Source organism: Arvicola amphibius, chromosome 12, assembly GCF_903992535.2.
Source record: "Arvicola amphibius chromosome 12, mArvAmp1.2, whole genome shotgun sequence".
Taxonomy (NCBI): domain Eukaryota; kingdom Metazoa; phylum Chordata; class Mammalia; order Rodentia; family Cricetidae; genus Arvicola; species Arvicola amphibius.
In genome coordinates this window covers 24,460,044-24,481,631 of record NC_052058.2, presented here as the reverse complement: position 1 = coordinate 24,481,631, position 21,588 = coordinate 24,460,044, and positions in this window count along the sequence as shown.

Genomic DNA, 21,588 nt, shown 5'->3' with positions numbered 1-21,588 from the left:
CTCCCCCTCCCCCCCGTTCCTCCTTCCCCTCCCTCTCCAGTCCAAAGAGCAGTCAGGGTTCCCTGCCCTGTGGGAAGTCCAAGGTCCTGCCCCCTCCATCCAGGTCTAGGAAGGTGAGCATCCAAACAGACTAGGTTCACACAAAGCCAGTACATGGAGTAGAATCAAAACCCAGTGCCATTGTCCTTGGCTTCTCAGTCAGCCCTCCATGTAAGCCACATTCAGAGAGTCCGGTTTGATCACATGCTCCATCAGACCCAGTCCAGCTGGCCTTGGTGAGTTCCTATTAGATCGGCCCCACCATCACCGTGGTGATGCACCCCTCGTGGACCTGACTTCCATACTCATGTTCTCTCTCCTGCTCCTCATTTGGAACTTGGGAAGCTCAGTCCAGTGCTCCAGTGTGGGTCTCTTGTCTCTATCTCCATCCATCTCCAGATGAAGGTTCTATGGTGGTATACAAGATATTCATCAGAGTGGCTATAGTATAGGGCCAGTTCAGGCGCCCTCTCCTCAGCTGCTCAAGGAACAAGCTGGGGACATCTCCTTGGACACCTGGGAACCCCTCTAGAGTCCGGTCTCTTGCCAACCCTCAAATGGCTCCCTTAATTAAGATATATACTTCCCTGCTCCCATATCCACTCCTCCTCCATCCCAACTGTCCCATTCCCCCAAGTTCTCCCCATTCTCCCCATGTGTCATGAAGTTTTAATTTAAAGGTCTTAACATGCAAACTATAAAACAAATTTTGGTTTTCAAAAGGTATGACAGGAGACTAGAGAGATGACACAACTTTTGAGAATGCTGGCTGCAAGTACTATATTGAACAGATTCGGAGAGAGTGGACAGCCTTGTCTTATTGCTGATTTTAGTAGAATTGCTGTAAGTTTCTCTCCATTCAATTTGATGTTGGCTGTTGGCTTGCTGTATATTGCCTTTATTATGTTTAGGAATGTTATTTGTATCCCTGCTCTCTCCAAGACCTTTATCATGAAGGGATGTTGGATTTTGACAAAGGCTTTTTCAGCATCTATTGAGATAATCATATGGGGATCATATGGTTCAGTTTGTTTTTATGGTGGGATTACATTGATGGATTTTCATATGTTGAACCTTCCCTGTATCTCTGGGGTGTTCATGATCATGGTAGATGGTTTTTTTTTGATGTGTTCTTAGATTCGGTTTACAAGTATTTTATTGAGTATTTTTTTGCATTAATATTCATGAGGGAGATTGGTCTGTAATTCTCTTTCTTTGTTGCACCTTTGTGTGGTTGGGTATCAGAGTATCTGTAGCCTCAAAAGGAGTTTGGCAGTGTTCCTTCTGTTTCTATTGTGTGGAACAGTTTGAGGAGTTTTGGTATTAGCTCTTAAAAAAATCTGGTAGAATTCTGCACTGAAACCATCTGCTTCTGTTTTTGTTTGGGAGGCTTTTAATGACTGCTTCTATTTCCTTAGGTCTATTTAAATTGTCTATCTGGTCTTGACTTAATTTTGATATATGGTACCTATATAGAAAATTGTATATTTCTTTTAGACTTTCCAGTTTTATGGAATATAGGGTTCTGAAGTATGACCTAATGATTCTCTAGATTTCTTCAGTGTCTGTTGTTATGCCCCCTTTTCATTTTTGATTTTGTTAATTTGTATAGTCTTTCTCTGTTGTTTGGTTAGTTTCCATAAGGATCTGTCTATCTTGTTGATTTTTTCAAAGAACCAGCTCTTTGCTTTATTGATTCTTGTATTCTCTTTGTTTCTACTTTATTGATTTCAGCCCTCAATTTGATTATTTCCTGTTGTCTACTCCTAGGTGAGTTTACTTTTTTGTTCTAGAGCTTTCAGGTGTGCTGCCAATTAGCTAGTGTGAGATTTCTTCCACTTTCTTATGTGGGCACTCAGTGCTATGAACTTTCCTCTTAGCACTGCTTTCATAGTGTTCGATAGGTTTGGATATGTTGTGCACTCATTTTCATTGAATTCTAGCAAATCTTTACTTTCTTTCTTCATTTTTTGCTTGACCCAGGAGTGATTCAGTTGAACATTTTTCAGTTTCCATGAGTATGTAGGCTTTCTGCAATTAGTGTTGTTGTTAAATTCTAACTTTAAACCATGGTGATCTGATAAGATACAGGGGGATATTCCATTGTTTTTGTATCACTGGAGGTTTGCTTTGTGACTGGTATGTGGTCAGTTTTTGAGAAGGTTCCTTGAGATGCTGAGAAGAAGGTATGTTCTTGTGTTTGGGTGGAATGTTCTGTAGATGTCTGTTAATAAGTCCATTTGATTCATGACATCTGCTAGTTCCCTGTTTCTCTGTTTGGTGTCTGTCTGGATGACCTGTCCAGTGGTGCGAGTGGGGTGTTGAAATCTCCCACTATGAGTGTGCGGGGGTTTGATTTAAACTTTAGTAATGTTTCTTTTACAAATGTGGGTGCCCTTGTATTTGCTGCATAGATCTTCAGAACTGAGACTTCATCTTGGTGGATTTTTCCTGTGATGAATATGAAGTGTTCTTTTACATTCCTTGATTAATTTTAGTTGAAGTCTGTTTCGTTAGATATTAAGATAGTGACACCAGATTGTTTCTTAGGTATGTTTGATTGGAAGGTCTTTTCCCAAACCATTATCCTGAGGTAATGTCTGTCTTTGAGGTTGAGGTGTGTTTCTTGTGTGCAGCAGAAGGGCGGTTCCTATTTTCGTATCCATTCTGTTAGCCTGAGTCTTTTTATAGGTGAATTGAGTCCATTTATATTAAGGGATATTAATGACCAGTGATTGTTTATTCCTGTTGTTTTTGGTTTTGGTGGTGGTGGTGGTGGTGGTTGTGTGTGCGTGTGTTTCACTTTTTTGGATTTGCTGGTGTGGGATTATCTATTGTCTGTGTTTTTATGGGTGCGGCTAACTTCTTTAGGTGGCAATTTTCCTTCTAGTACTTTGTGTTGGGCTGGGTTTTTGGATAGATATTGGTTACATCTGGGTTTGTCATGGAATATCTTGTTTTCTTCTGTGGTGATTGAAAGTTTTGCTGAGTCTAGTAGTCTGGGCTGGTGTTCGTGGTTTCTTAGTTTCTGCAGCACATCTGCCCAGAACCTTCTTGCTTTCATTGTCTCCATTGAGAAGTTGGGTGTTATTCTTGATGGGTCTGCCTTTATATGTTACTTGGCCATTTTCCTTTGCAGCTCTTACTATTCTTTCTTTATTCTGTATATTCAGTGTTTTGATTGTTATGTGGTAAGGGGACTTTTTCTTCTTTTTTCTTTTTCCAGTCTTTTTGGTGTTCTGTAAGCCTCTTGTATCTTCATACGCATGTCCTTCTTTAGGTTGGGAAAGTTTTTTTCTATGATTTTGTTGAATATATTTTCTGTGCCTTTGAGCTAGTATTTGTTTCCTGTCTCTATTAGTCTTAGGTTTGGTCTTTTCATGGTGTCTCAGTTTTCCTGGATGTTTTGTGTTAAGACTTTGTTGGATTTAATGTTTTCTTTGATGAATCTATTTCCTCTGATGTATCTTCACTGCCTAAGATTCTGTTTTCCATCTCTTGTATTCTGTTTATGCTTGCATCTGTGGTTCCCAAATTTTTCATTTTCAGATTTCCCTCGGTTTGTGTTTTCTTTATTGTCTGTATTTCAATTTTCTTCAACTGTTTTCTTTACTTATTTGATTGCTTTTTCTTGGTTTTCTTGACTTTCTTTAAGGGATTTATTGATTTCTTCCAGTTTTTTGCCTTTTCCTTGATTTCTTTAAGGGAATTTTTCATTTTCTCTTTAAGGACTTCTGTCATCTTCATAAAGTTATTTTTAAGGTCATTTTCTCCTGCTTCATCTGTGTTGGGATATTCAGGTGTTGCTATTGTAGAACCACTGGGTTCTGGTGGTACCATATTGCTCTTTATGTTGTTGAATGTATTTTTATACTACTGTCTACCCATCTGGGTTTGGGGTTAATTATAGGTACAGGTATTGATTCTTCCTCCGATTGGTGCTGGTGGTGCCTGTGCCTTCAGGGACTGCTGATGCTGCAGGGGGTAGTTGGCCTGGAGGGAGGGTGATGGGTTCTGTGGGCTTGGGAGGCCGAGTGGGACTTGAAGGTTCCAGCATCCAATAGGTGGCAGGGGTGGTGGAGAGGCCTGCCTGCAGGAGTCTTACCTGTTGACCAGCTGCTGGGGCTCTTCCTCCAATCCCTTAGGGGTCGTTCAGAAGACATTCAGGGGTTAGTGAGTCTAAAGCAGAGATATGCAACCCACAGCCTGCAGGCCACATGTGACTCAGGTTAGCTATGAGTGTAGTCCAACACAAAATCTTAAAATATAATGAGGTATTTTTGTGATATTCTTCACTGCTTTTGATAATTTGATTGCATGTTTCTCTGTTATTAACTTTGTAGATGACAGTATACTGTCACAATGTTTCAAAAAATAAACGTGTATGCTCTCATAACCCTTTGGTCACAGTTTAGACACCACTAGATTTAACATTCGGTTCCAAACAATTTTTACTTATCAAGTGTAGCCTGGACATTTTTCAGAAGAATCTGTGAGAATGTATTATCCTGAAAACAATTTAATTTTTATGTGGTTAAATTAACGAAGGGGTAGTAGTTTATGAGGCAAAAATGTACTTGATGAGAAATTAGAGCTTAATTAGAATAAATGTCTCCGATTCAGTGTCCTGTCCCTGTCCTCACGTCAGCGAGAGAGGACTTTACACTTGACGGTGTCAAGAGTGCAGTGAGTAAGGTTCTGAAGCAAAGGGAAGGGCAAAGTCCTCTTTCTGCCTCAGTGTATTCTGAGTTTACACCTGCTCTGACTGCTGAAAGCAGAATTATACCATCTCTTAAATATTTACTTCCTAAGGGCAGACAGTCTCCAGGACGAGTAAGCTCTGAAATGCAAGTTATCATAACTCATAATCCTGAAGCTTTGTATAGCATAGGAAATTTTATTCACTAGAATTGTTTGTTTGCTTAAGTTATAAACTTTACTCATCCTGGGAAATTGAATTTTCTCTCCTGCTTTTGTATAATTAAACTGATTATCACCATATGTGTTATCATTGATGTTTCCAGTATTTTCCATGTGAATTTCCTACATATTTTCTCCTTATAGTTGTGAAAATGAAATATGAAACTTGTAAAAATTCATGTCTAAAATCTGATGGGAAAACCATTCTTGTACAGCCTCGAGAGGTTTGTAAATCCCAACACATGGGGTTCCACCAAGTCAGTGTAAGGAAGCCCCAGCCATTAGACAGTCCCTGACCTCTCCTGTTTTAAGATCTGTTGGAAGGTTTGCTGATGAACTAGCAGGGGTGTACAGGACACAAAGAAATGGGAACATCAGACAACTGCAGAAAACATGGTGTTGTATAGGAAAGGAACTGTTACCATAGCATCGTATATAGTCGAACAACACTATTGTTCATTTACACAAAACATCCCTTTTATGTGCTCCTTACTTAAGCCAATTAACATTCATTGCAGGTGGGATGATTATTATGGGAATTTTATACAAAACAAGGCAGCTTTTCTGTAGTTCTGCAGGAAAAAAATTGAAGTTTATGTGTGCAAAGAGCAGAAACACACTTGGAGAATGAGTTAAAAAACAACCCCTAAGTTATACACACAGAATACCACACCAGAACCTCTGATTGAGGGAAGTGGAACATCATTCGGACACATCCTTCTCCATCGCTCTCTCTCCCTTTCTGAGTGGGGGTTGTCTGTTCTCTTATTTTACTGTCTCCTTTCTCCTCTCGATATAGACAGTTTCCATATCAATTTCACCAAACTGGATAGAAACCAAAGGAGAAATAGGCAATAAAAGAAGAAATACATTAGTATGCGGTGATGAACAAGAATGGATCATCGATACATGCCATTACACAAAATGCATTATTGCTAGTGAAATAAGCAAGATCCAAAAGGTTATCCATTGTATTATTTTGTCCCCTAACATTGCAGAAAAGGCAAAACTCTGAGTGGCTGGGTAGTGGGAGGCTGTATTATATAGTATAAAGTATAGTAGCATAGAGAATTCTGGGGTGACAGAGGTGTCTTCTCTCTTGGTTCTGGTCATGGTTACACAATACTTCATCTATGTCCAAACTCAGAACTCTAAACTGAAAAAAGTAAGTTTGACTCTGTTAAGTTTAAAAAGCAAAAACCCCAAAGTTGGCAAGGGGGAAGCAAAATTAAAAGATATGCTAAGTTAGGGGTCGTGAGATGCTCAGTCAAGAAGGGCGTGCTGTGTAAGCAAGCACAAGATCCTGAGTCTGCTCCACAGAACCTATGTGCAGAAAATTTACCTGGTGGTAAATGCTGATAATTAGAAAGGGAGGACCAAGGCAATCCCTGGGGCTCAGTGGTGAGCCAACCTAGCCAGTTCAAGAGCTCCAGACGATAAAAGACCCTGTTTGCTTTTAAAAAGAAATAAGAATGTTGACCGGCACTGGAAGCTGCCCTCTGGCTCCATGCCCATGTGCATCCTAACACGTGCACACACTTGTCAAGTTACAGGGTCTGGGGGCCACAAAAACACGGTAGAAATCTTGCCCGGCGTGTTTAAGCTTCCATGTTTAAAAAATGTAAGGTATAAGGCAAAAATCATGGGTTAATTTTATTAAATACTCTTTGTTCTAATATTTATTTGTGGGTGTGTGGGACCACCTTCATTGTCAACTTGACAGACTGGACAGAGGAGCCTTTATTGAAGAATTGCATCCATCACATTGGCCTGTAGACATGTCTATGGGGAAATTTCTTGACTGACGGTTGATATAGGAGAGCCCAGCCCACTGTGAGTGTGCCATCCCTAGGCAGGTAAGCCTGGGCTGGCTGTTTAAGAAAGGTAGCTGAGTAAGAAGCACGACCACCAGTGACAAGAAGCACTCCTCCATGGGCTCTTCCAGTTTCTGCCCTGAGTTCCTGCCCCGAATTCCCTCGGGGATTGTGACACGAGAATTGTTAGGTGAAATAAATCCTTTCTTTAATTTGCTTTTGATCAGAATGTTTAATCACAACAATATAAAAGCAAACTAGGATATATGTGTTGAGGGAATGTGTGTGTGTGTGTGTGTGTGTGTGTGTGTGTGTGTGTGTGAATATGGAAACACACATCCTGTAGCTTGCTTGTGCTGCCTAATTTTAAGTCAACTTGACATAAGCTGGAGTCATCAGAGAGAAGAGAACCTCAGCTGAAAAAAAATGCCTCCATAAGATCAAGTTATAAGCAAGCCTTTAAGGCATTTTTCTAATTATTGGTTGATATGGGAGGGTCCAGCCTACTGTGGGTGAGGCCACCCCTGAGATGGTGGTCCTGTTCTCTGTAAGAGAGCAGCTGAGCAAGCTGTGGAGAGTGAGCCAGTAAGCAGCACCCTCCATGGCCTCTGCATCAACACCCAAAACAAATGCAGGATTTAGTGCCTCATGATAAATGGATGTCTCACAATCAACAGGCAGATTAAACAAGTTTCTGGTTCCTCAGAAGCCCCTCAGGTACCCCACCCAAAGGCATTGTTGTCTCCCCCACCAGTAGTAACAGCTACACCGAGTCATATCTGTCTTTGTTGTCACCCAGGTATACATCCCCAGTCACTTATTCTTAAAGGTTATTGTTTTTGATGACAGAATCCTCAGAACACACACTTTCCTTTCTGTCTCTTATTTTCCTTGACAGTTTATCTGTGGTGTGGGAGAACTCTTAACTCTTTGGCATGGAGTTCTTCATGGTTTGGTTTTTCTGACTGCATGCTCATGACGAAGCCTAATATGTCTATCATGTGTCCTGAGCACTGGCCGCTGGATGTAGACTTGACAGTTTATCTGTGGTGTGGGAGAACTCTTAACTCTTTGGCATGGAGTTCTTCATGGTTTGGTTTTTCTGACTGCATGCTCATGACGAAGCCTAATATGTCTATCATGTGTCCTGAGCACTGGCCACTGGATGTAGGCTAGGATCACATGACTGGTATAACTCAAGTCCATTTCCCCAACAAGGGTACAGGCTAGGTGCTCTGTTGTGTTATGAGAAGACCCTGTAACTGCAGTTGGTGAATGTATTCAAAATTCACAAGGCTAAGTATGAAATATATTTAAATATTTAAACATTTAATTGACTTGTATCATTTGTTCTTTGGCAATATTAAAGACTTATAATGTTTTTACATTTGAGGATATCTATATATAAAGAAGATAAAATATGTCGTGTGTTTGGAGTTCAAAGCAAGGACTCTGAATTTTAAATTCCTGGTTCTCAGGGACACAAGTGATAATAGAATCTCAATATTAATATTTTTAGTTCTTAGGCATAACATATGCATATAGTAGAAGAGACAAGGCAAAATATAAATCTGTGATATATTTAATGAAATTATTGTGCTGTAAAATGATGTAAGATTGTACATGTGGAAATAAGTTAGTATATACATCAATGTCTTTGATTCATCCTTGATTAAAATCAGAATCAGCATCCATACCTTAAAAAAACAGCCTATTAATTGGGTTAGGTAAAACAAACCAAAAAAAATGCTTAGTTACTTAGTCCACAACAGAACAGAAGCACAGAAATATTCAGATAGGAACAATATCAAAACCCAACTGTTATTAATCTAAAAAATCGATAAGGACAGAAACCACATGATCATCTTTTTTTTTTTTTTTTTGTTTTGTTTTGTTTTTCGAGACAGGGTTTCTCTGCAGCTTTTTTAGAGCCTGTCCTGGAGCTAGCTCTTGTAGACCTGGCTGGTCTCGAACTCACAGAGATCCTCCTGCCTCTGCCTCCCGAGTGCTGGGATTAAAGGTGTGCGCCACCACCACCCGGCTCCACATGATCATCTTATTAGAGGCAAAAAAAAAGGAAGAAGAAGAAGAGGGCTGGAGAGATGGCTCAGAGGTTAAGAGCACTGACTGCTCTTTCAGAGGTCTTCAATTCCCAGCAACCACATGGTGGCTCACAGCCATCTATAATGAGATCTGGTGCCCTCTTCTGACATGCAAACATACATAGAAGGAATGTATAAATAAATCCTTTTTTTTTTTTAAAAGAAGTCTTTGTAAAAGACTAGAAAATCTAGGGATATAAAGGACATATTCCAACATAATAAAGTCATTTTACAACACACCCAAAGAAACACCATGTTAAATAGAGGAAAAACTCAAGCAATTCCAATAAAGTCAGGAACAGGACAAGGATATGCACTCTTTGCTTTTCTATTCAGCATTGAACTTGAATTCTTAGTTGGAGCAGTAAGACAACTGAAGGAGACAAAGGGGATACAAGTGGAAAGGGAGAAGTCAAAATTTCCTTATTGCAGATGATCTCATTCTAAACAAAACTAAATATTTCTCAGAAGTTCCTTAAAGCTGATAAATACAGTCATAAAGGTGGAAGAATGCAAAACTAACACACAGAAGTCAGTAGCCTTCCTATAAACCAATGACAGACAAGCTGAGAAAGGAATCAGGGAAACAATTCCTCTCTCAATAGCCTTCAAAATATATAATAAGACATTTTGGATTAGCATGCTTCAAAAGCATAATATGAATAAACACAACTACGAAGTACCCAATCCTAATACATACAAGACCTTTGGAACTGATGTTCTTAAAGACCTCCAAGGCTCAGGGGAAAGGAAGTCTAAGTGTTGTGAATAAGGAGGTAATATAAAAGGTTTATTTTGCTAAATTAATCATGCTAATGCAATGAATCTTGAATTGGAATATGTGGATACAATAAATCATTTCTGTGGGACTTAATAATCTGGCTATAAATGTTCTATTATGGGGCACAGGATAGTTTTCAAAGTGGACAAGAAAAGAACATCCAGAGGTAATTTCAAAGAGGACAAATAGGGAGGCATGCCTTATTAGAAGTGTGTCATGTCAGATAAAAAATAAAAATACTTTAATATAACAATAAGCTGTGGGTATGATTGGTAGAGTAGATCTTGCAACAGATTTCAGTGTCCATAAACTTTGCAATTTACCGAGGTGTATTTTGGGGTTAAGCCGATTAGACCTTTCAGGGTTCAGAAAGACTTGCTATAGCAGGCAAACATCTGACTGATAGGGTCTGCGGGGACAAACGGAATAAATTACCAACATAGATCTTTTTGTTATATCCCGTTTATGCTTTCTATGCTCTCTCTAATGTCCATGCTGTTCCTCACTCTTCTGTCCCTGTTGTTCTTGCTCTGCTTGCTGCTGTTTCCTCTCCCATGAGGTTTCTAGTCTATATAATCCACACAGACATTGACATGGTATCAACATGTGATGTGGGAGAGTCTTCTGTTTGTGTTGATTTCATTCGTTAATAAAGAAACTGCAGGGTTAGAGAGATGGCTCAGTGGTTAAGAGCACTGCCTGTTCTTCCAGAGGTCCTGAGTTCGATTCCAGCAACCACATGGCGGCTCACAACCATCTGTAATGAGGTCTGGCGTCCTTGTATGCAGGCATACATGCAGACAGAATATTGTATACATAATAAATTTTAAGCCGGGCGGTGGTGGCGCACGCCTTTAATCCCAGCACTCGGGAGGCAGAGGCAGGCGGATCTCTGTGAGTTCAAGACCAGCCTGGTCTACAAGAGCTAGCTCCAGGACAGGCTCTACAGCTGCAGAGAAACCCTGTCTCGAAAAACAAAAAAAATAAAAAAAAACAAAAAAAAAAAAAAGAAACTGCCTTGGCCAGCCCTTAGGTGGGTGGAGTAGACAGAACAGGAAGAAGGAAGTGAGGTAGATGCCTCAGTCAAATTGCCATGCCTCGCTTCTCTGGGGCAGATGCCATGCCTCTCCTCTCTGAGACAGACATGATGAAGCTCTGGCCCAAGATGGATGTACGCTAGAATCTTCACAGTAAGGCACCACTTTGTGGTGCTACACAGATTATTAGATATGGGTTAATCAAGATGTGAGTAAGAGGCTGAAACTAAAGGGGCAGGCAGTGTTTAAATGAATACAGTTTGTGTGTTGTTATTTCAGGTGTAAAGCTAGCTGTGTGGGAGCCGGGCGGCAGGAACGCAGCCCGTCTGCTCCTCACTACAGAAATGATTTTCAGAAATCATAAAAAACAAAAACAAAAACCAGGTAGGACCCAACAAAGCAGAGCTCCTGGAAAAGGTGGCACCACCCAGGAAAGGCCAACATCCAAGGGGAAATACCTGACATTCCAAACCCTTAGATAAGATCACTAGGAGTCCCAGAGTCACCCACTCCCGTCACCCCAATCTCTATTGTGATAATCAGCTTTGGGGACACCCAAACCTTTCTGTCAGTAAGGGCAGCATGCTGTCTTCCTATCTTTTTGAAATTCCTACTTGGTCTATTAGCAAAGGCAATTGTGGGAGAATGACTTCATGTAGATTTGACCATTAGAACAAAGAGTGAAATATTATCTCTCTAAGGCACTATGGAAGGTCATTCCATTGCCATACAGGAGGAAGTTACACTGCTGGGGTATTTTGGGAATGAATCTCATTTTGAAGGGGAGAAGAGTCACAGCTTCTCAAGGTTTCTACAGAATTGACAGTTTCCATCTAAAGAAAGGTAAGTGTTCCCGAAGCTCTGTAATTGGGTACTCCATATGGAGTGTATGCTTCTGTGGGTCTGTCTATGGTTGGTCAGCTGTGCATTTACTGTATAATACTTGTGGCTCCAACAGTAATTGGTGAGAAATGAGGCTCCAGACCATCAGGAGGAGGATGTACCTTCAGAGGATGTCCTGAAAATATGGCAAGTGTTCTCGTTAGCTTTCTATTGTAATAAAAGTCCCAAAGCCAGTCCGGAGAAGTGAAGAGTTTATTCCCCTCACAGGCTACCGTCTGTCATCAGGGGAAGTCAAGGCAAGATCCTCAGGCAGTGGCTTGAAACCACAGAGAACGCTGCTCACTGCTCTGCTCAGCTACCTTTCCAGACTCTCCTGCCTAGGGATGGCGCTACCCGCAGAGGGCTGAGCTGTTCTCCACCAATTAACTGTCAGGAAAATGACAAGGAAGCATGCCTGCTGGCCAGTCTGATGGAGTCAATTCCACAACTACGTGTCTAGTAGACAGTCAAGATTGTCCATTACAGGAAGTCATAAGGGAAACATAAACCTCAGTCCACTGCAAGGAAAACTGACCTCCTTGAAGAGAAGTCTACGTCAAAGTGAATTTCATTGTAGGAGGACTGATTCAAAAGAATTTATGTCAGAAAATGAAACTATATTTAAAATAACGAGTGACAATGAGCACAAGCTACAAGGGAAAAGTTGGTAAATTTGACTAACGAAGCTCCTCCTGGAGGCTGCAGGGTGGACTCGGAGTGATTGTCAGCTGCCAGCATCTATGACCATCCTTCCTGTGTTTTGGTGGAGTTGCCTTCAGAAGCTGTACCCCTTTCTACAGAGGTGAGGTCTCAAATATAAGCCTGAGTCAGTCAACTGCATGCCAGAGCTTCTGTTCTAAAGAAATGGAGGAGTCCATTCCTCTGGATGATGTGGGGAGGCTGCACTCCTTTTTCAGAACCATAGATGTGGCAGTCACACTGTCTAATGTAAGTATTCTTGGTGGCACGCACTACAGTGCCCGCACTCACCATGCTAGTGTCAGGGATGGCTTGGGTGTATGGTTTTGTTTCCAGGTGCTGCTGCCTCCAAATCCTACCTCTTTGACTCTCAGAGAAACTTCAAATCCTAATAAACCATTTTTTTTCTTAGAAAGCAATTGGACCTTTCTATCTGTTCTTCACAATGGACACCCCACAGATGTTTCCCTGAGCCCTCCTGTTTTGTCTGTTTTTGTTTTGTTTTGTTTTTTTCAAGAAAGGATTTCCTTGTAGCTTTGGAGTCTGTCCCGACAATAGCTCTTATAGACCAGACTGGTCTTGAACTCACAGAGATCTGCCTGCCTCTGCCTCTTAAGTGCTGGGATTAAAGGTGTGCCTGGCAAGCCCTCCTGTTTTAAGAAGTTTTTCCATCTCAGGGTGCAAGGATTTAGCCAGACGTGGTGTAGAGGAGTTCAAGTCCAAATTCACACGACTTGGACATATATACTTTCGGACACGTCCACTGTGTTTGCTGTGTTAGGTGTGTCTTCTCTTTTCTTCAAAGGGTACCCATTTCTGTTGTTCTCTTTTTTAAACTTTTGCTGCCTTTTTTTTTTTTTTTTTACCATGGCTGCCTGAGTCAGCAACTGCAACTGCACCAACTCTTTCAAAGCTACGAATGGAACTTAACTAAATCTCTGTCCCTCTAAAGAACTCAGGATTCAGAGGTTGAGGTGAAATTCTGCTCCTTGGAGAGGCTGACTAGAAAGTAGCTCATCTCCTTTCCTTCTTGTATCTCCCAGAAGCTCTCATGCTTCTCCATGGCCTCCTTAAAACCTTTCTCCACCTGGTTTCTCCCTACCACTTCCTGTCAACTGAGGCAGCCTCCTGACCGCAGGTGAGTTTTATTTAATCAAGTACATCTCTGTAGCATTAAACAAATGTTCCAGAGCAGAAACAAAAGTAACACTGTTGTAAGAAGGCCACTTGTTTCATTCCTGACTGCTCAGCCCCAAAATAACCACACAGAAACTGTATTAATTAAATCACTGCTTGTCCCATTAGCTCTTGCTACTTATTGGCTAACTCTTATATTAATTTAACCCATTTCTATTAATCTGTATAATGCTGTGTGGCTGTGGCTTACCCAGTAATGTTCCCAGTGTCTGCCTCCAGCGGCTCCATGGCTTCTCTCTGACTCTGTCCTCTCTCTCCCAGCATTCAGCTTAGTTTTCCCCACCTAGCTCTGTTCCCCTATAGCTCTGCTATAGGCCCAAAGCAGTCTGCTTTATTTATCAATGGCAATCACAGATTACAGAGGGAAATCCCACATCATAACACACTTTAAATAATATTCTACAACATTTTCCCCCTCCTTAGATCCCTTTTCACTACAGTTACTACCAGACACAATTATTTAAATGTCAAATCTTCAATTTAGAGATAGAGCAGATTCTTTTGTAACTGGGTTTCTGTTTGATGCCCCCCCCAATGCAAGAAAGCAGAGACTGGTGTTTCATCCTATTTGAGCTATCAGTGGTCATCATGACCATGGGTCTACAGCTGACTCCGGTGTACCTTGTGTTTACTGTTACTCTGTCCTTGCACTCTCCTACGAGCTCTTGCTCAAGAATATTGGTGAAGAGGTGAAAGTGGCTGTTGTAAGCATTTATAAACGTGTGTGACCAGAGACCAGTCCCAGGAGGGGTAGCAGAGGGACAGCAGAGGGCCACCCGAGGCCTTGGCAGGTGGTATACTGCAGTGGGTGAGAGACAGACTGATAGATATACCATGCAGAGAGAGCTGGGGCATAGAGTTTATTTAGTGGGTTATGGAGGGGGAAGGGAAGGGGAGAAGTGGGGAAGGTTGGGGGGAGAAGGGAGAGAGGCAGAAGCTGCCTCTACAGAAGGACAGACAGAGAAAGAAAGAGAAAAAGAGAAGGGGGCGAACTGAAGATGAGGAGGGAGATCTGCTTTCCTAGGCAGAAGGGGGAACATTGGGAGCGGGCAGAGCTTGTCTCTTAAAGGGTCAGGGTGTCATGGTATAAATAAAGCACTGTGGCTCCACAAGTACCGCCACAGTGGGCAGCAGGCCATGATGGGCAGCAGATTCCAGCAGGGAGCCATGTGGCACGTGAGAGACAGAGTCCTATTAGGCACACCATGCACAGAAAGTGTGTATTTATTTAGTGGGTTATGGAGGGGAAAAGGAAAATGGGGGAGGGGAGAAGGGAGAAGAGCAGACACACACACACACACACACACAGAGAGGAGAGAGAGAGAGAGAGAGAGAGAGAGAGAGAGAGAGAGAGAGAGAGAGAGAGAGAGAGAAATGGGGAAGGGGAGAAGTGGGGAGAAGGGAGAGAGACAGAAAGGAAGGAGCTAGGCTGGAAGAAGAAGGAAGATCTGTTTTCCTCAGCAGACGAGGGGGAGGGAGTGGGTGGGGCTTGTTTCTTAAAGGGACAGAATAGACCATTACACAGGGTACCCAGGTGACAGACGAGGTCACCAGATTACAACAGCTGTGATGGCTATTCTTGGTTGTCATCGCGAATACGTCTGTTATTAACCCAAACCAAAATATATAGGGCACACCTATGGGAGATTTCTGCTTCATTTGAAGTAGGAAGTTCTACTTCTAGTCTGGATCTTTGAGGGAGATCACACCTTTAATTCAGATCTTTAATCCACATGTAATCTGGATCACTCCTTCTGTTGGAAGCCTATATAAGGATAATGGGAGAAGGAAGCTTTTACTCTTTGTCTGCTTGCTCTCAACTTGTTATTACATCTATTCCTTCACTGGCACTACAATCCAGTTCTTTAAGATTCCAGCAGGTACTGCAGACAACTGAGACATCCAGCCTCGTGGACTGAGCACCTGCTTGGTTCTTGGACTTTCCATTCATAGCTAACTATTGTTGGATTAGCTAGAGCACAGCATGTAAGCCATTCTAACAAATCCCCTGTTGTAGGAAGATTTGCAGCTTGTAATTGCCCGCCTACTGGGGCATGGCCTCTTATACTATATACATGGACACAGAATCTGCGGCCGTCCCTTTTCTCCTTCCCCTTGCTCCTTTTCACCCACTGCTCATTCAGATTGTTTGGATTCCATCTCCATCCACTGTTCAAGCAGAGAATCCTGATTTGTGAGTTAACCCCTAAATAAATATCTATTTCTCAGTTCTGAGCTAGTGTGGGATTTATTTTAAGAGTCTGTTCCGGTCACACTTTGCGCCCACATGGATTTAAACTTCATGCCTCCTGGGTGGACTACTGAGCCATTCCATGGGTCCAGACAGTCTCTGTCCGCCTGGCTTGCTCTTGTCTGAGTGTTTTTTTTTTTTTTTTTTTTTTAAATCCCCATCACAATGGAGTTTGCAGTGCTTATGCAGCAAGCCAGAGCACAAGTGGAAGCGCTGTTTGCTGACCACTGCACTCCCTCCCTCCCCCGCACCTCCCCCCCCCCCCCCCCCCCCCGCGATTCTTTGTCGCGTGGCAGAGTGTGCGGCTTCCAGGTTTCTGTTCTCTGCCCCTTGATTTTGGGTTTCTTGCTCCGTATATGGAACACATATTTCTCAGTCTTTAACAAGTACCAAGGCAGAAACTCAAACAGCCCAGGACTGTTCCTGTCACTGTTGTATTACTTCTAGTTGCGACCCTGCAACTACACCATCTGCTGGATAACAGGTAATATGGCAGATTTCATTACCAATGTGACCTTTATACTTTTTTGCTAATACTATGGATTGTATTATGCGAGGCTTATATGACTATGGGGATACCTCAATTTATTGGTTACTAGGTTTCAGTTTTCTTCTCCATATTCTATCATTAAGGAAGAATATGACACTCTTAGGAACGATACATTCTTTATGGACTAATAATGAACAACTAGTTGACAGGATTAATATCATTGAAAATCAGAGATTATCTGAACAAGTTAATACTGTGACAGACAGAACTGACTTCATACCCAAGGGTACTAGGAAGTTATCTGAAAGAATTTATACTATTGAATTTGACATTCAAAAGTTATCAAAAAGTTGTGAAAAATTAACAGAAAGAATATATCTCCAGGACGGCAATCTACATGATATTCAAGTAAAGTCCAAAGAGGAGATGTTATCTTTAAAGGAGAGCATTCAAACCTTGGAATCACGGGTGCAGGATGAGGACCAGAGACTTTATGCCTCAATGAAATCACTAGAAATATATACAGGCCAGGAGATTCGGGCTTTACAAAAAAACAATGATCAAAAGATTTAAAATGATTGAGGAAATTATTAGAGCTGATGAACAGGAAGGAAGGCACAAGGGCAGGATGTAACATAGCTAGTGGCTGTCAGAACTGGCTTACCCAGGGTTCTAGCTTCCTACCCTGTAATTTACTCTGACAAAGCATCAGCTTCTAAGGGCTCAAAAGGAGCCAAAGAAGGTTTATGGACACCAATAGGAATGAATGATCTAAAAGAAATTAAGCAAGCTGTTGTAACTTATGGCTTGCATTCCATATTTGTTAAGGAGATGATAAAGACTTGGACCTCTAACGTCAGGGCACCCCGCCCCCCATGACTTTTTCAGTTAGGTTCAGCAGTCCTGGATGACAGACCTTCCTTGATGTTTGTAATTTATTTCAGGGAGGAATCAAAAAATAAGGAAAAACAGGGAAAAGCAAAAGGCCTTGAGGTTTCCCAAGATCAAATTCTTGGTAAAGGCCCTTATGCTGACCCACAGGTCCAAGCTCTTTACGATGAAGAAATCTTGTTCCTATGCTACAAGACAGACTTAAATGCTTGGGACAGGATTCAAGAATAAGAAAAATAATTGAATCATATACCAGAGTTAGACAGGGACAGAGAGAACCCTTTACTGACTTTTTACAAAGATTAAATAAGATTTACAAATAGCAGTAACAGACCCAGAAGCTAGATGAATAATTCCTGAATCTCTGGCTTTTGAAAATGCAAACTTAGAATGCAAAAAGATAATTGGGCCTTTAATGTTTAGATCAGTACCTATGGATGAATGGATCCTGCATATAATGCATGTTGAGACATTTGACTATAATGCTGAATCTTGGGTAGGAGAAGCAATTTCCAAAGTAATGAGGAGACATCAAACTACCAAATATTTTAGTTGTGGTAAAATAGGACATTTGAGAAGGGATTATAGGCAAGGAATTTCTAGGAATAATATCTCCTCTGGGAATGGCAAAAAAAAAGGAGACCTCGGCCTTCAGGTATATGTAAAAGGTGTGGTAAAGGCCGACACAACACCATTGACACTCATTTATGCTTTCAGAGGGCAACTGCTTTAAGCTTAGAAAAGGCTGACTCAGTAATCACACATCTATTAGACGTTATGGCCATCATGGGTATACCTGCACAAATAAAGACAGATAATGGTCCAGCATATGTCTCTAAGAAAATGAAATGGTTTTTTGCTTATTATAATATTAAGCATGTTACAGGTATACCATACAATCCTACAGGTCAAGCAGTTATAGAAAGATCAAATCGAACTAAAGGATATGTTAAACAAACAAGAAGGGGTGGAAAATGCCTCCAGAAATAGATTACATAATGCTTTATTAACCTTGAGTTTTCTTAATTCTAATGAGAAAGGGACAACAGCAGCAGAAAGACATTGGATAATGGAAAAGTCTGCTGAATTAAACCAACCAGTTTATTTCAAGGATGTGCTGACCTCACAATGAAAGCTAGGAGATGTGCTACATTGGGGAAGGGGTTTTGCTCTTGTTTCCACAGTAGAAGAAAAATTGTTTATACCATTAATATTAATAAAAATTAGGTTTGAAGAGGAGAAACCTCTTGAAAAGGATGACAGCTCATCCACAATGGTGATAACCATACAGGTGGTAAGGAAAGCATATAGGATGGGGGCAGGGTTCTGTTCTTGTCTCTTCAGGAAAACACTCACCTTCAAAAAATTCAAGAGACCCCAGATGTCTGAATTCTGACAGATGGAAAAATAACTACCCAATAAGGATCATCAAGAAAATCGAATATTATCTGTAAGAACAAACATTAAAAAATATATGTTTATATATATGTATTTATATTTATGAATATATAAAGCTAGATTTGGAGTTGGACAACAGCTCTGTCCTTATTTAAATCCAAGCATGTTGTTAAAAGAAAAACCCAGAGTTTCTGTCTCATGTCAGGAGCCATGATATGGGACAGGAAGAAAAAAGAATTCAGAAAAAATTTACTTTTTTTCCATATCTGTTTTTGTCTTTATCATACCTTTCATCGAATATATGTCTGTATATGTCTGTATAAATAATGCTTAAGTTTTCTGCAATGAACAATGAATTTTCCTGCAGTAATCTTTGAAGTTTCTAGGAAGAAGATGGGGCCCCATAACAACAACTCCACCTGGTTCATATGATGTCATGATACTGATAGCACTAGTACAAGACCTGTTTTGGGTACCAATTGCACAAGATGGTTCTAACTTGGTTAGCTGAAATGGTGCACATCTTTTACAACATTCTGGCCAGACCTCCACAAAATACTCAGAGACTATTTGCAATCTTACCAGACATTAATCTTGAAATTTAACCATCATTTTACTTTTTCAGGATCCCCTAGAAAGAAGATTGCCCCCATGACAGCTGGAAGTAATTCTAGAAGACGATGTCCTCTCTCCCAGCAAAGTTTGTCCTTGGGCTCAGGGACATCATTTAGGTGTTGATTATAATTTATTTCTAGTTGAGGGTTGGGGGAGGAATTTTATAAGCTCAAGTATCTTTTTGAAAAAAAAAGAGGGAAAATTGGATGATGGGATAATAGATTGGTATTTGTGAGTTATTTATAGACAATTACATTGGTATAAATTCTTGTATATTGATACAAAGTTAAATTATATTGAATATTGTATACATGTATGCTTCTACCTCTGTTTAAAACATTTTTTATGTATTGATATATGTTTATCATATTGCAGCGTACATTTCTACCTCTGATCAAGATACTTATACATTATTTACATTTGAAGGTCATTGTTCTCATTTATTGCACAGTTGTTTATTGTCTTAGTTTTTAAGTTATATAGGTATTAAGAATTATAGATCAATAGTCATCTATGTTTGTCAGACTAATCAGGTTCTTTAGATACCTAGAGATTATATTCTGCATAGATAGATAATCTTCAACCACTTCAAAGAGCTGTAGAAAATGGCATTTAAATAACTTAGGGTTTTGTTGAAGTGAGACACAATTGCTCCTGGCAGCACCGATCTATTCCCAAGAGAATGTTGAGCACCAAAGACACTCCACTTGGAGCTTGTTTTCTTCTTGGCAGAAACTGGCCTGTGGGCAAAGAAATGCCCATGCCTCAACCACTGATAAAATACATAGTATCTGGAAACGGATAAGCAGGACTGTCAAATCTTGCCAAGACAGGGTAAGACGGTTTTGAAAAATTTCTTGCCTTTGAAAATAGTCTGTCAGTTATTCTAGGCCTTAGCCAAAGTTGGTTGCTTCAATGTTGCAAATGAGACTTTGGGTGATTGCCCAGGTAGCCAGTTGTCTCTGTCATTTGTTGCACATTTTGGAAGTTGCTTGATGGCATTTCCTACTTACTCAAGTAATTTTATTTCCCTTCTTGGATCTTAGATGGGGTTGAAGACTAGATAATTGTAGTTACTTTTCTTTCATGACTTGGCCAAGTTATTTATTATACAAGACTTAGGTAGTTAGGATAGAATATTTGTTCTTATCGTATATACTTTTGTATTAGGCTTAGAACTCTCTTATTTAAACAGAAGGGGGAGGTGCTGTAGGAAGATTTGCAGCTTGTAATTGCCTGCCTACTGGGGCGTGGCCTCTTATACTATGTACCGGATGCAGAATCTGCGGCCGTCCCTTTTCTTCTTCCCCTTGCTCCTTTTTGCTGACTGCTCGTTCAGATTGTTTGGATTCGATCTCCATCCATTGTTCAAGCAGAGAATCCTGATTTGTGAGTTTACCCCTAAATAAATACCTATTTCTCAGTTCTGAGCTAGTGTGGGATTTCTTTTAAGTGTCTATTCCGGTAACAATTCCCTTTCAATATATACAGAGATTCATTTTGTAACTTCTGTTACTCTAGAGAGCCCTGACAAATATACTAGGCATGCTGATAAGACATTTAGAGCAGCTTGAACTCACAACAGACTCAATTCACTTACAAATTCCCAATGGCCACTTCCCTTAACCTTTAGCTTTCCCAGGTGCTTGTTCACGTTAGAGAACTCAGCCGTCCTCCACTGCATCCTGACCTAATTCCTTGGCATGCTTTATTTCTCATATCATTGGGTGTGGATGTTAAGGAGGGGAAGAGCCAACTGGGACAGTCTTTATAAAGTGAGCCTTCAGCTCCCCATGGGCGAAGTAGTAAAAAGATTGTAATGAAGTAGAGAGAAGTCTCTAGTTTTGGAGGGAGGAGGTGCTGAATATCTTCTGCTGTGTCACAGGAGAGTCTCCTGGGAAAGAAACCTCAGCTTCTGGTCAGTTCAGGCAGAACCTATTAGCAAGGAGGCAAAGGTTGTGTCCCATGATATCAGCAGTCCCTTCTCTGGGCATTCTATTGTATCCTGGAGAGCACTTGGCAGCCCCAGTGACGTCACTAGTGTGGTAGCAACACTGAGTGCCCTTAGGCCATTCCTTCAGTGCCTGTAAGGTTTGCCTAGAGGCATGTTGTCAAAATTAAGGAGTCTACTTGGGAGAGAGAATGGACAGCATGGAGAGACCAGAGTGAGGCAGAAGGAAGCAGGCCCTAGGTCTCATTGGAAAACATGGATCAATAAATGGTCCTTAGAAGACACGGTGAGTTCAGAAAAGCACTTGGGGATCTTTCTGGATGTGGTATGCAGGAGCCTTTCAGGGTTAGGGCTCAGGAACTTGGGACTTCTGGAAACCAATAGGCCTATCCTGCTTCTCTGGGTTATTTATTTATTTATTTATTTATTCATTTATTTATTATTTATTTATTTATTATGTATACAATGTTCTGTCTGTATGATGCCTGCAGGCCAGAAGAGGGCACCAGACCTCATTACAA